The sequence below is a fragment of the Ambystoma mexicanum genome, chromosome 11 (genome assembly GCF_040938575.1).
Source record: "Ambystoma mexicanum isolate Mex_15411 chromosome 11, UKY_AmexF1_1, whole genome shotgun sequence".
In the NCBI taxonomy this organism is placed as follows: domain Eukaryota; kingdom Metazoa; phylum Chordata; class Amphibia; order Caudata; family Ambystomatidae; genus Ambystoma; species Ambystoma mexicanum.
Genome location: NC_090934.1, coordinates 927,074,695 through 927,089,280, shown reverse-complemented (window position 1 = coordinate 927,089,280; position 14,586 = coordinate 927,074,695).

The following is a 14,586-nucleotide window of genomic DNA, read 5'->3' as shown; positions in this document are numbered from 1 at the left end:
AATCGTGGGTGAGCGTGGGACCCTCACAAGAGGTGTTGGAGCTCCTCCTGCAATGGATTCAACCAGAGTACAAGTGTGAGGAGCATGCACTCTCTTGTTGTCTTTCCGTGATATCAAACCCAGTGCGTGGTGTCTAGCACAGTTTTGTTACCCTAACTTGAGTGATAGGGTTATGGGGAGGTGTAGCCTCAGATAGCAACCCTCCAGTGATAAATGGGACGAGTGGAAAGGTCTGTGGTTCCTCCGTTGCGTGCAGGGGGTGCGCGCTGCAGATTGAGTGGTGGAAGTGTTCCTGTTGCCCCAGCTTTGTCTGGCGCCCCTTGCTCACAGCGTATTAAAGGATCAAATAGCCCTGCAGGGTTAACATATATGTCCCACAACGTCATGCAGAAACCTGGTGGCCTTGTACATAAGAGTGTGGCACCTTGCGGTTAATACCGGGCTTGTGCTGGTTAAAAGGATCTGTGCGTGTGGCTTGTTTCTATGCGGTCCAGAGTTCCAAGAAAGGGGTCCCAGGTGCTGGGAGGGTGAGAATGGGTTCAGGTAGTAGTAGCAGTTATGGGTCCGGGGGTGGGAGCCGGCACCGATAGTATTGCTTGCTGAAGCAGCTACGGCGTCACGTACCTCATTCCGGGCTTCGGACCGCCTAAAGCCGGTCCTCGGCAGCGGGATCTCCTGCTTAGGAGACCGTGGTGGCTTGGTTCCTCTGGGCACCCTTAGTAAATGACAAGTACAAGTCTCAGTAAGCCCTGCAGGGTCAATCTGACCGTTCTGGTTCTTCGTGTGGTGAGCGTATGGTTTGCATTAAAGGCCAGGCAGCCCAGGCTTTCTTGGTGGGATTTCACGAGTGGGTGCCCGCAGCGTGTGGAGAAGTCAGGGTTAAATCAAACCCACAGGGTCTTCATGCCTAGTTCGTGCCTCCGTGTTCTGTAGATTTAGGAGGAGTGTCCTTGGCGTTACGGCGACAGGAATGGTAATAGTGACCTTAACTTTAAGCATAGGGATGAACATCTGTGCCAAGGCTGCACGAGTAGTTCCGAGGGGTTATGGGTTTAAGGGCCATGGCGCTGTGTACCTTGATATGGGTTCCGGTCCTCTCTGCATTGGACCGCGGCTCTCCAGCGGCTGGGTGGCGTCTAGGGAGCACTCTTGCGGCTAATGGTGTCTGTCCCTTCTGTGGGCTTGCGAGTCACCGTTCCAGACTGTCGCACAGCATTGCGTGCCGTTTTTTGGCCCTCACCCCAACAAAGGAGGCTCCAGCTTGCACTCGGGATGTTCCGATGGGCAGAGAAGCAGCCTCTGCGTTTAGTCTGCCGTATTCAGTGGACTCGATTCCTCCTTGACCGAACTCCGCAGGCACCCAGCGCCATTTTGTGTAGTGTAGGGGAATTGTCTTATGCGGCTGCTACTTCGATACATGGGGTCCGATTCTCGTTGGAAAGTGCACCGGCTGGTGGAGAAGAAGTTTATACACTGGTTGTTGTGTTCAGCTGCGAAAAATATATAAAATTACGGCTGCAACAGGATCATTAGTAGGATCGGGGACGGGAGCTCAGTGGAGCTGCTCCTTCACACCATGCGCGCTAGCCACGCCCCCCTCCCATAGGACATTATCGCATCAAATATCAGCATTCCTGACACTGCTACTTTTTAGATCACAGCTTAGTCAGATTGTATCGATTTTCAACAGGGACAGCAAACCAGCGCTGTTTAAATTTCAGAAGTTAAGAGCCAGTCACTTAAGCATTCTGGTTCTCTGGTGAGATATTTGTATACATATTCAGATTGGTACGTTAACTACACGAAGCACTTTGCGAGTATCACATACACATTTATTCTCCATTAGGAAACTAGACTATACTTACAGGCCTCCTAAGACTTTTGGCAAAATAGATGTAAGCCATTAATTAGATAAACCAAGCTGCTATCTGGTCTATAACACTATATGAGTACAGCCATTGACTAGCATTGGGTTCTTTAGGCTATCATAACCCCATTAGGAGATATTCTCCACGCAATTGTCGTACCTTACTGCCTCCTTGAACAGGTAGGCATTTAGATTCCGAACTACAAATACATGTTTATTATGATGTCCCACACCTACATAGATCTTCTTGTTCGATACTCTGTTGCAGAACATATTAGAAAGAAGGACAACAGAAATCTATCCTATCAGCAGTGAATTGGAACTGCCAACACAGAAGGTGACTATTAATGCAGAAATTAGGTTGACCTATTGACAGTCTAATGAATTAATTTCACATTGAGAATACTGACATGAGCTATTTCATTTACCTCATAGATAGAATTGAGTGATTGAAGCTAGAAGATTGAAGCCAAGACAGGAACTTTTTTGAATCTTATGAAACTTTGCTCCTGATGAAGGGAGATGTTCTCACCAAACGCTTTGAGCTCCTTTTATTATTTGTATCTCGAACAACTTTAATTGAAATATATTGTTTTGTGTAAACAAATGACTTACTCATGCAACTGACATATAGAGAGTTCGATTTGACTACAGACACATATGATTTACAGTCCAACTGATATCCTAAATTTACTAATTATCAAGTTCGAAAACATATCAAGTGTTGACTGACTTTATTGTCATTATGTGTGGTGTGCAGCGGATGGGAGTGTCTACTAAGTTAGGACACTATTTTCTCTCGATTGTATATTAACGGCTTTCAGTACCAGAGACGTATTGTTCTCCCCTGCACCTATGAAACATCACTAAATTGAAGTGACGAATCATTAATAAGATGTGCACGCCCTTTTATAGATTTTGTGCACGATATTGTTTGCAGTATTACAGGAATACCACCTCGTTAGCACTGGGCCTTGTGCAAACTCGTAATTAAGCGGATTTTCAGAAATATCTCCAGCGGAGGTGGTCATTTCATTTTTCTTCCAGCAGTATTTAATTTCTACCCAAAAATCTGAAACGGCTATAGGGCTGATGTTTGCTGCCCAATGCTTCAAGTGAGTGTTGTGGAGAAGTGGTTTCGAGGGTATCCCTACAAAATATCCCCACCAAAAATATTGCCGTACATATGGCTGTTTGTCTCGCCATAGGCGATATTTTTGGGGGGGAAAATTGTGGGAGCGGGGGTGTCCCCTGCACATTTTAAAATAATGCAGGGGCTGTGGGGGTGTCCCCCGAAGGGTCCATGGGTTAATATTGCTGCAAATATATGGCAATATTTTTGTATCGCAATATTTTTGTGGGGATATTAACACATGGAACCTTTTGGAGTGAGTTATAGCATGTGTAGTGTGATCGGTGTTGTTTAGACATTGTTTGTAGTAACCTTAACATTTTAATTTCCAATGATTATAGAGTCCTTAGTGCCAAGGTCGAGGTTTCTCATCCTTACCACTACGTTTGCAGAGCCAAGGACGAGATACCTCTTCCTTTTTGCCACTTCACTTTGTGCGATCGCACAAAAGTAAAATCCAACCCCCTGGGCTATGTGAGGAGTAGGTTCCTCCTCACAGTCAGGGGGGTTGGATTCAGGGCCATCTGAAGCACTTTTGGGGCCCTGAGCATGGACATCTTTGGGGCCCCCTCCACCAAACCAAAGAAATGAAGTGATTCAAAATAAGTATCTTTACTCCCTTTCAGTCCCCTCACCCTCTTCATTCTTGCTCTATTCAGAATGATAAACAAGTAGCATTTGAAGGCCAACATTGGCAGTCTACGAATAAGTTATTTCTGTTCTAGTATAGATACAGGAGACTTTATCAATATATGACCTTTCCCGGAGGGAGAAGCGGTCACGCAGGCCAGCCAGAGTACCAGGATCATTGGGGGTAATTCCCCTAGCCTTGGGCACCCGTCTCCCATATGGCGTGGCCATCCCCAAGTGCAGCAGCTGTCCCATGGAGCTCCCGCGGGGTCCCCATCCCTTCCCCCCCAGGGAAATTCTGTAATGCAGCCGAGGCAGCGCTCCAAGATTTGTCAGGGGTGATGTCCCTGGCCTTGGGTGGTTGTCTCCCATGTGGGTCGACCCTCCCCATGTCCAGTGGCAGTTCCAGCAGGGTCCCTATTCTTCCCCGGAGGGAAAGGCTATAACATAACCCAGCCAGAGCTCCCAGCTGGGCTTGGGGATGGTCGACGCACATGGGAGGCGGGTGCCCAAGGCCTGGGACATCACCCATGACCATCCTGGAGCTCTGGCTGGGCTGCGCTGCGTTGCTGAATTTCACTCCGGGAATGGATGGGGACCCTGCCGGGGCACCCTGGGACTGCCCTCATGCTTGGGGATGGTTGACCCACATGGGAGACTGATGCCCAAGGGCAGGGACATTACCCCCACTATCCTGGAACTCTAGCTGGCCTGCGTTACAGCTTCTCCCTCCGGGAAAGGTTGGGCACCTTGCCGGGGCTCCCTGGTAGTACCGCTGTGCTTGCGGTTGGTTGACCCACATGGGAGATGGTTGCCCAAGGCCGGGGACATCACCCCGACCATCCTGGAGCTCTGGCCGGCCTGCGTTAAAGAATTTCCCTCTGTGAGCCGATGGGGACCCCGCTGGGGCTCCCTGGGATTGCTGCAATACTTGGGGAGGGTCAACCCACATGGGAGACGGGTGCCCAAGCCCAGCAGTGGTTTCAGGAAGCCCTGGCAGGGTCCTGGTCCTTTCCTGGAGGGAAACGCTTTAATGCAGGCCAGCCAGAACTCCATGATGGTCGGAGGTGATGCCTCCGGCCTTGTGCACTTGTCTCCCATGTGGGTGGACCATCCGCAAGCCCAGGCTGCACCTCTGGCTGGGTTCTGTTACAGATTTTCTTTCCAGTGAGGAATGGGGACCCTGCCGGGGCTCCCTGGGACTGCTGTTGCACTTGGGGATGGTCAGCCCACATGGGAGACAGCCGCCCAATGCAAGGGACATTACCCCTGACTATCCTGGAGCTCTGGCTGGGCTGCGCTACAGATTTTCTCTCAGGGGAGGGAAGGGGACAATGCCGTGGCTGCCTGGAGCTGCCGCTGTGCTTGGGTAAGGTACAACCACATGGGAAACGGATGCCCAAGGCCGGGGACATGGCTCCCTGGTGGGGAAAAGCTGTAACACAGGCCAGCAAGAACTCTGCGACAGTTGGTGGTGACGCACCCGGCCTTAGGCATGTGTCTCCCATGTAGGTCTACTGTCTCTAAGGAAAATTCTGTAAGCCCAGCCAGCACTCCAGGGTGGTCGGGGGTGATGTCCCTGGGTTAGGGTGGCTGTCCCTCATGTGGGTTGACCATCTACAAGCCCAGAAGTGGCTCCAGGGAGGCCCGGCACGTTCCCTGTCCTTTCCCACAGAATCTGTAACACAGGCCAGCCAGAATTACAGGATGGTGGGAGGTGAGGTCTCCTCCCTTGGGCACCTGTCCCCAATGTAGGTCGACCGTCCCAAAGTCCTGCAGCAGTTGTGGGGAGCGCCGGCAGGGTCCCCATTCTTCCCCGGAGGGAAAAGCTGTTAAGCAGCCCAGCCAGAGTTCCAGGCTGGGTTTGGTGATGGTCGACCCACATGGGAGACGGGTGCCCAAGACCTGGGACATCACCCCGACCATCCTTGAGCTCTTCCTGGGTTGCGTTACATCTTCTCCCTCTGTCACACTTTGCCTGAAATCTCACCGGTTTGTCTTTCGATGTCTTGGACTGGGTCTTTTTCATCTTCCGGACAGCTCGGGACTTGTAGAGACACGGTCACGTATCCTCCGTCGCCAGCGTGCAGGCGAGTGCGACCGAGGCGAGTATGCGTTCAATTCCAGGGAGTAGCACGAATAATATGCAGAGTCCCGGAAGGAAGGTAGGAAGCCAGGAAGGAACCAGGATTAAAACAAGGTAAGGCGCAAGCGCTACGGGCGGAAGGCCCTGGGAAGGAGAGCGCTGAAAGATGGCTTAGGGTAGAGGAGGGCTATTAGAACCCGGAAAGTAAAAGGTACGAGCACAGGGAAAGTACGACCACACTTGCTGAAGTTTGGAAGTTAGCGTTGAGACGCGAAGTGCCGCGGGCCTGTCTCTTTTCAAGGAACTGGCGAACTCCTGAAAACGTTAGAGCGGTAATCACGCACTAACGTCGGCCATGTTGGGTGTACCTTGGAAGGAATGTCGCAATGTCTTATGGACCACGTAGTCCAGAAGGGGCTGAAACGTCGATTCATGACAGCATGCCCCCTCTTAAACTGCGATCCACCCGGTTTGCCCGGATGGGTCAAGTGGAACCGTCGTAGCAAGCGAGGGGCATTCATATTGGACTCAGGTTCCCATGTTCGCTCACTAGGTGGGTATCCTTTCCATTCCACCAAATATTGTAGGCGACCCCTTCTGTATCTGGAGTCACAAATCCTGGGAACTTCGAATTCGACCTGGCCATTGTTGATCGCAGGGGGTAGGTCGAGGAGAGGTCCTAGTGTCTTGTGAATAAGGTTTCAGTAGGGACATGTGAAAAACTGGATTAATCCTTTTCCAGGATTGGGGCAATCGAAGCCTGAAGGCTACAGGGTTGATTATTTCTTTTATCAAAAAGGGCCCATAGAAACGTGGAGCCAACTTGTTAGGTCTTAGATGTCTAGGTAACTGGAGGAAAGGCAGACCTTATCACTGATGGCATACTTAGGACCTGGTCTTCTCCTGGAATCAGCATATCGTTTAACATCCTTCCTGGCTTTTTCCAAATTACTTTTCACATCTTTGTGTACTGTGACCAAATGGTCTATCCAGGAATCAACCGATGGAACTGGGGTGGAGTGAGGTAGAACAGTAGGTAAGACTGAAGGATGAAATCCTTGGGAGCAAAAGAATGGGCTGGTCTTAATGTCAGCATAGTCAGAGTTATTGTAAGCAAATTCAGCCACAGGAATCAAGACAGACCAATCATCCTACACCTTGGAGGCAAAACATCGTAGATATTGTTCGAGTGTTTCGTTGACTCTTTCTGTAATCCCATTGGTCTGAGGATGATATCCTGAAGACAAGGCAAGTTGGATGCCCAACATTTTGCACAGGTATTTCCAGAACTGGGAGATGTACTGAGGGCCCGGTCAGAAATGATTTTGGAAGGAAGCACATGAAGTCTAAAGATGTGGTTTACGAAAATTCCTGCCATTTCTTGTGCTGAAGGTAACTTTTCCAAGGGAGTGAAATGGGCCATATGGGAAAACAGGTCGATGGTCACCATTATGGTCGTAAAGCCCTTGGAAGGAGGTAGCTCTACAATGAAATCAGTAGCAATAGTCACCCAGGGTCGGTCAGGTAAGGCAGGCTGGTAAGGGGTCCTGCTGGTTTCTTATTGTCATGCTTATTCTGACTGCAGACTGCGCAGGCTTGGATGTAGTTTTTTATATCTTTGGCCATTCTGGGCCACCAAATGTTCCTCTGAATGAGTCTGAGAGTTGCTGATATGCCTTGATGCCCTGAATGGAAGGTATCATGGCAGAGTTTTATTATCTTCAACCCCAGTTCTTGCGTAGGTATCACTAGATTCTTATCTTTAAATAGGTATCCGTCTTTAGCCGAGAGTCTGCATCTGTTTGTCTTAAGGTATTCCTTCCAGAGATCTGATGAAGGTGTTTCTAAGCGAATATTATCCAATAAGGAATTTGCCTGGGAAATAAAGATGGAATCGGGAAACATCTTTGGAAGGGCACAGGTTTCCTCTGGTTCATAGTCGGGTTGTCTGGACAGGGCGTCAGCAATAATGTTTGTCACTCCTGGAACATGGTTTATCTGGAACCGATATTGAGCAACAAAAAAAAAAAAAAAAAAAGGCCCAGCGAGCCTGACGACTGTTTCTGCACTCTAAGGATTGAAGAATTTGTAAATTCCGGTGATCAGTCCAGACTTGAATCAGATATTTGGCACCCAAGAGCAGATGCCGCCAGTCGGTAAAGGCCTGTCGGATGGCAAGCAATTCCTTCTCCAAAACAGAGTAATGGAATATAGAGTTTGAGATAGATAGGCGATGGGATATTCTTTTTTGTCTTCCAATTCTTGTTTCAGAACAGCTCCTATGGCGTAATCTGAGGCATCTGTTTCCACCAGGAAGGGTTTGTTAATGTCAGGCTGTGCCAGGATGGGTCCATGAGTAAATCCACTCATGGAAGGCCGATTCTTGGTCTTTTGTCCAGTTGAAAGGAACGTCTTTCTTCAGTAAGGCAACTATGGGCTGTACAATAGCAGAAAAGTTAGGAATGAATTTCCGATAAAAATTGGCAAGACCCAGGAAAGACTATTTGTTTTACTGATGTGGGCCTGGGCCACAAGAGGATTGAGTCGACCTTTGCAGGATCCATTTCAATTCCTTGAGGACCTAGGATAAATCCCAGGTAACGAACAGTAGGAACATGAAATATACATTTCTCTGGTTTGCAGAGTAGATTATTCTCTCGTAAACGTTGTAGGACCATCGACACATGTTCGTGGTGTATTGCTAGATTCTTGGAGATTAGGATGTCGTCCAGATAAATGATGACAAAGAGGAACAGCATGTCCGAGAACACTCTATCCATAAACCTTTGAAATACTGCTGGGGCATTAGATAACCCGAAAGGCATTACTAAGTACTCGAAATGCCCAAAGGCAGTTTTCCACTCATCACCTTCTCTTATGCGGATCAGATGGTAGGCACGCCGAAGGTAAAGTTTGGTAAAAATCACAGCTCTACGGACCGCTTCTAGAATGTCTGAGATGAATGGTAATTGATAACGGTCCTTTCGTGTGCATTGTTTGAGCCCCCTGTAGTCAAGGCAGGATCGAAGTTCCTTAGTATCTTTATTTGGCACAAAGAATAAGGATGCTCCTGCAGGGGATTTCGTTGTGCGAATGGTGCCGTTGGATAGATTAGTGTCAAAGTATTCACGTAGGGCTCTCTTCTAAGGTTCCGAAAGTATGAACATCCTTCCGAATGATATGACTGCAGAGTCGTCTGTTTCAATGGCACAATCTTCAGGTCTGTGGGGAGGTAACGCTTGAACAATATCTGATGAGAACACATCTGAGAATTGTTGGTAATGCTCGGGTATCTGGGTGACAGAAACACTAATAGGCGAGTTCTTAGTCTCCTGGGATTCCAGGGAATAGGGTTGTGTCCATTGAAACAGACAATGTGAAAGACAATACTCTGATCCTAAGAACAAGGAACCCCCGGTCCAGTTAATATACGGATTGTGTCTTTGAAGCCAAGGCCTGCCTAGCACCATCGGATAATGAGCAGCCTTTATTATGTCGAAGTGTAGCATCTCTTGGTGGTCGTTTATAGTCAATAACAGTTCCGTGGTTTGTTGGGTTATGGGTCCTGAAGACAACGGACTTCCATCGATACCTTCGACTGCCTGGATCATGTCTTTGGTCTTCCGTGGAATATGTTGTTTCAGGGCCCCATCATGGTCAAGGAATATGCCCCTTGCTCCACAGTCTACCAGGGCCAGGACAGGATACGTTTCATTTTTGGTGATTGACAGAATCACCAGGCTGTTTGTGGGTTGACTGGTTTTGCTTGGAGAAGACTTGGAGCACGAATATTTCTCCTGAAGCTGGGCTCCGTTCAAGATCGGGAGCTGGTATTTCCTGAACGCCTGGGAGGAGCTATTGGGCAATTTCTCACTAGGTGTTTGTCCGATGCACAATACATATAGTCCTGTATCAATTCTACAAGCTCTTTCTTGTGGAGAAATGGGGCCCCGTAAGGAGCCAAGTTGCTTTGGCTCAGGATCTGGCTAAGGAATAGAAGCCGTCTTATGACTGTTATAATCCAAGGGGGCCTTTGTTGGCAAGGAACGTGTCTTTCTTTTCAGACGTCCTTTCCTGGATGCGGAAATCAATTTGCAATGACAGATCCAGTAAAGCCTGAAACGAGCTTGGACGGGCTACCCGGGAGAGTTCATCCTTGATTTCGTTGTTCAATCCACAGCGAAACAGTGTGAAACAGGCTTCCGGAGCCCAGTCAGCCTCCTTGGCCAATTGTTTGAAATGGGTGACGTATGACAACATATCCTGAGAACCTTGTTGAAACTCCAGTAGCTTCTCTTGAGCACTGTAAACTTGTTCAGATCGATCAAACATAGTTTTAAAGGCATCTACAAATCCTTCATAGTTGTCCAGGAGTGGGCCCCCCCCCTCCACTAACCAGGGGTGTTGCCCAGGCCAAGGCATTTCCTGAAAGGTGGGACATTATAAACCCTACCTTGGCTCTGGGTGTTGAGATGTAGTAAGGTTTGAAGGTAAAATGCACTAAACATGAGTCGAGGAAGGAACGCAATGCCTTGGTGGTTCCATAACATTTGTCCACAATACCCCCTACTATGGCACTTTCCTGGAAGGCCGAATCCCTGGAGAGCACGAGTTGTTTCAATGCTGCATTTTCAGCCTTTAAGTTCTGTACTTCTGTAGTCAGTTCTTGCATACCTCTCATGAGGTCTTGAACGGCTGCTTCCATTGTAGAATCAATATTCAATCCTTGGCGTCTCAAACTGTCACACTTTGCCTGAAATCTCACCGGTTTGTCTTTCGATGTCTTGGACTGGGTCTTTTCCTTCTTCCGGACAGCTCGGGACTTGTAGAGACACGGTCGCGTATCCTCCGTCGCCAGCGTGCAGGCGAGTCCAACCGAGGCGAATATGCGTTCAATTCCAGGAAAGAGCATGAATAATATGCAGAGTCCCGGAAGGAAGCCAGGAAGGAACCAGGATGAGAACAAGGTAAGGAGCAAGCGCTACGGACGGAAGGCCCTAGGAAGGAGAGCGCTTAAAGATGGCTTAGGGTAGAGGAGGGCTATTAGAACTTGGAAAGTAAAGGTACGAGCACAGGGAAAGTACGACCACACTTGCCGAAGTTCGGAAGTTAGCGTTAAGATGCGAAGCGCCGCGGGGGCGTGTCTCTTTCCAAGGAACTAGCGAACTCCTGAAAACGCTAGAGCGGTAATCACGCACTAACGTCGGCCATGTTGGGTGTACCTTGGAAGGAATGTAGCAATGTCTTATGGACCACGTAGTCCAGAAGGGGCTGAAACGTCGAATCATGACACTCTCTGGGAAAGGACAGGGAGCGTGCCGAGGCGCCCTGAAACTACTGCTGGACTTGTGGACGGCCAACCCACATGAGGAACAGCCACCCAAGGCCAGGGACATCACCCCCGACCATCCTGGAGCTCTAGCTAGGCAGCATTACAGAATTTCCCTCACGGAATGGACAGGGACCCTGCCGAGGCTCCCTGGGACTGCCGTTGGACGGTCAACACTTTCTTTTCTGCCCAGGTAGGTGCACCCTGTGAGGAGTACCACACATGTGAGGTACTGTTTTCATCCGGACACCTGTGGGAATGTGGGAAGGTAGGAAGGGAAATGTCTGAAAATAGTGTTTTTTTCCCTAACTTTTGGACTTTGCCGGGGCTTGTGGGTAAAAATATTCTAGGGCGATTCGCGCAAGTCAGACATCTGTGGATTCCCACAAGCATCTTCTTTTCAGGAATGCATGGGGTTCTCAGTTTTCCTTTGTGGCTGCGACACCCCAGGCCCAAATCTGTAGGTTGTCCACAAGAGCAAATTCCTGCAAAATCTGCTCTGCCGAAACACTTGGGGTTACCAGTGGTTTAGCCTTTTCCCTTTGCGCCCAGGGAGGTGCACCCACACATGTGAGGTACTGTTTTTGCCGGGACACCTGTGGGAACACAGGAACGTAGGACATGTGTTGTTGGCGGCGGCGTGTTTCAGTGGTTTGGAGGTGGGACATGTCTGAAAATTCTGTTTTTTCCCCTAAAATGTCAGAATTTGCCAGGGCGTGTGGGTAATAAATTCTGGGGCAATTTGCGCATGTCAGACCTCTGTGGATTCCCACAGGCATCTTCTTTTCAGGAATGCATGGGGTTCCCTGTTTTTCTTGGTGGCTACAGCACCCCAGGCCCAATTCTGTAGGTTTTCCACAAACGCCAATTCCTGCAAAATCTGCTGTCCAGGGATACCAGTGGTTTCGCCTTTTCCCTTTGCGCCCAGGTAGGTGCACCCACACATGTGAGGTGCCGTTTTCATCGGGACACCTGTGGAACACTTTAAGGTAGGACATGTGTTGTTGGCGGCGTGTTTCGGCGGTGGGAAATGTCTGAAAATTGTGTTTCTTTCCCTAAATTTCGGACTTTGCTAGGGCGTGTGTGTGAAATAAATTCTGGGGCAATTTGCGCAAGTCAGACCTCTGTGGAATCCCACAGGTGTCTTCTTTTCAGAAATGCAAGGGGTTCCCCCGTTTTCCTTGGTGGCTGCGACACCCCAGGCCCAAATCTGTAGGTTGTCCACAAGAGCAAATTCCCGCAAAATCTGCTCTGCCGAAACAGTTGGAGGTTACCAGTGGTTTAGCCTTTTCATTTTGCGCCCAGGTAGGTGCACCCCCACGTGAGATACAGTTTTCGTCGGGACACCTTTAGGAATGTTAGAAGGTAGGACATTTGTTTTCTCTTGGTTTTCATAACGTTTTCATACATTTGTTGCTGCACTTTGTTGTTACACAACCCTTTCATTTTGCAAATGTGACTTACATTTAGTCCCTGCTTTAGACACTACGCTTTTGTAACCTGCACAAGTCACCTACCCTTCAAAAGGTCCGCCTGTGCTCTTTCAAAAAATGTATGTTTGCCATTCCTCACCACATTTGTTTTCCTTATTTACACATGATAAATAGTCTGTTTAGGCCATCAGCATAAAAATCCTGTGTTTCACATCTCCGTTTTTGGCCTGTGGTAGTGCTTGTTTCATGAAACATTATGAAAAATGTGTGATTTCCTAACTGGAAGAGTCGGGGGAATGTAGCGGGGCATTGCTTTTCTCAATGTTCACAGAAGCCATTACCTTACAGGTCCAACCATGTCCAGCACATACCTTTTGTATCTGTAATTTTTCCAATTGTTCCCCAAACTATGGGAATTTTCCCTACATAGTTGTTGCCCGACCTGTGTAAATCACCCCTTCCTAAACTTGGAATTTTGTCTACTTTTTAGAAATGTATGCCTTTCTGTCTTGCCCTTCAGTTTTCCTACCCTCCTCTTCCAATCCGTCCACGCATGTCCTATTGGAAAAAAAGGGTAAAATCGCCTACCTCTCACAAAACTAATGGTAACCTTATAAAAACATGTTTTTTTGGTTTCCACTTGAAAGCCTGGAAAATGGCGAATTCAGCACAGCAAACCATTTGTTCCCAGCTCTTACAAGGAAAAAAACCACTGGCTTATTTGTACATCATTTTATTTTTTGAAAAAAAACATGTTCTCCCTTTTTTGGTTTTCTCTCACCCCTATACAGCAAACTAGGATCCCTTATGACCGCCTGCCTACATGTGGGAAGAAAAGGGAACAAATTTGGCCTAGATATCACATGTAACAAAAAAGTTACAAGGGATTGAATGTCGACATACCAAAACCACCAAAAAAGGGCTTGGCACTGGAGAGGATAACGATTGGCAGTTAAGGGGTTTAAAACTTGTTTAAATATACATGTTTTGCACTAAGGCCCAAGAGGTTAACTTTGTGGTGTAAAACAGATGCTACCACTGAATTGTACTTGATTTGTTGCCACTGGAATGAGGACAAGCCAAGCCGACCAATGAAAATTCTAATCTGTGACCTTATGTTTGACTTTGCATACAGATCTCTCCAGCACGCGCATCAACCAGCACGGCTACTTGGTGGACTGTCGCTCAAAACTTACAAAAAGTCACCTCGTGGTCGGTCTACTTTTTTTCTCTGCCCTAAATTCTTCTATTTTCCCTCAGCGCGGTTCCACGCGAGCGTGTGTTCCATGGTATGTGGGTTAAACGCTTGGAACCTTTGATTTACGTTTGACGTGCACAGCTGCGTCCGGAGCGTAGCGCCGGCACCCTCAGTGGGGTGGCACGGTGACAGCCCTTGTTGCTCCCAAAGCCCCCCCCCCAGCTTTCATTCCACATTCCGTCTCTCACTCCTGCCCAGCTACCCTCCTCCCAAAGCAGCCCAACCCCCCTCCACCCAAAGGATAGGCAGAGACCAGTAGGCTGAGTGGGAGAAAAAATTGCCACAGCAAACTTTATTACACAAAGTCAGGAGTTAGCTTACAGGTGTTCCGTTCACGCTCAGGATTTTCTGCGCTGAGAGCAAGCAACTTCCCCCCCCGCCCCTCCGGGTCCTTGGGGGACCCGACGCGGGCGCCCAGTCCCTTCCTCAGCAGTCCCTCTCTACCCTTTGGCCATTTCTTTATTTTGCAATTTTTCTTTTCATTTTCTTTCCCCAACGCTATTTAAGTGCAATTGTATTCCGTGATTTACTTTCTTTCCATTCTCCATTTCCGCTTAGGCTCCTTCTAAAGGATGCGTTCCGGTCTCCTTTCCCCTTTTTGCTCCCTTTCCCCTGGATTCCTTCTTCCCGCTTCCCCAGGTTGGCTTATTGATCCTAGTTAACTTTCCCTCCCCAAACAGGTCTTCCTCCAGCCCATCATGCCAGGGAGCCCCTCTCCCCCCTTCGGTCAAGACGCCGATCAGCCCTAGCTCTCCCTGCCGCCTTAGCTGTCCCATCCCCTCCGGCCCCCATCGCGCCCTCCTGTTCTAGAGAACCCCATCCATCAAGCGCTACCTATCCCGCCGAGCCCA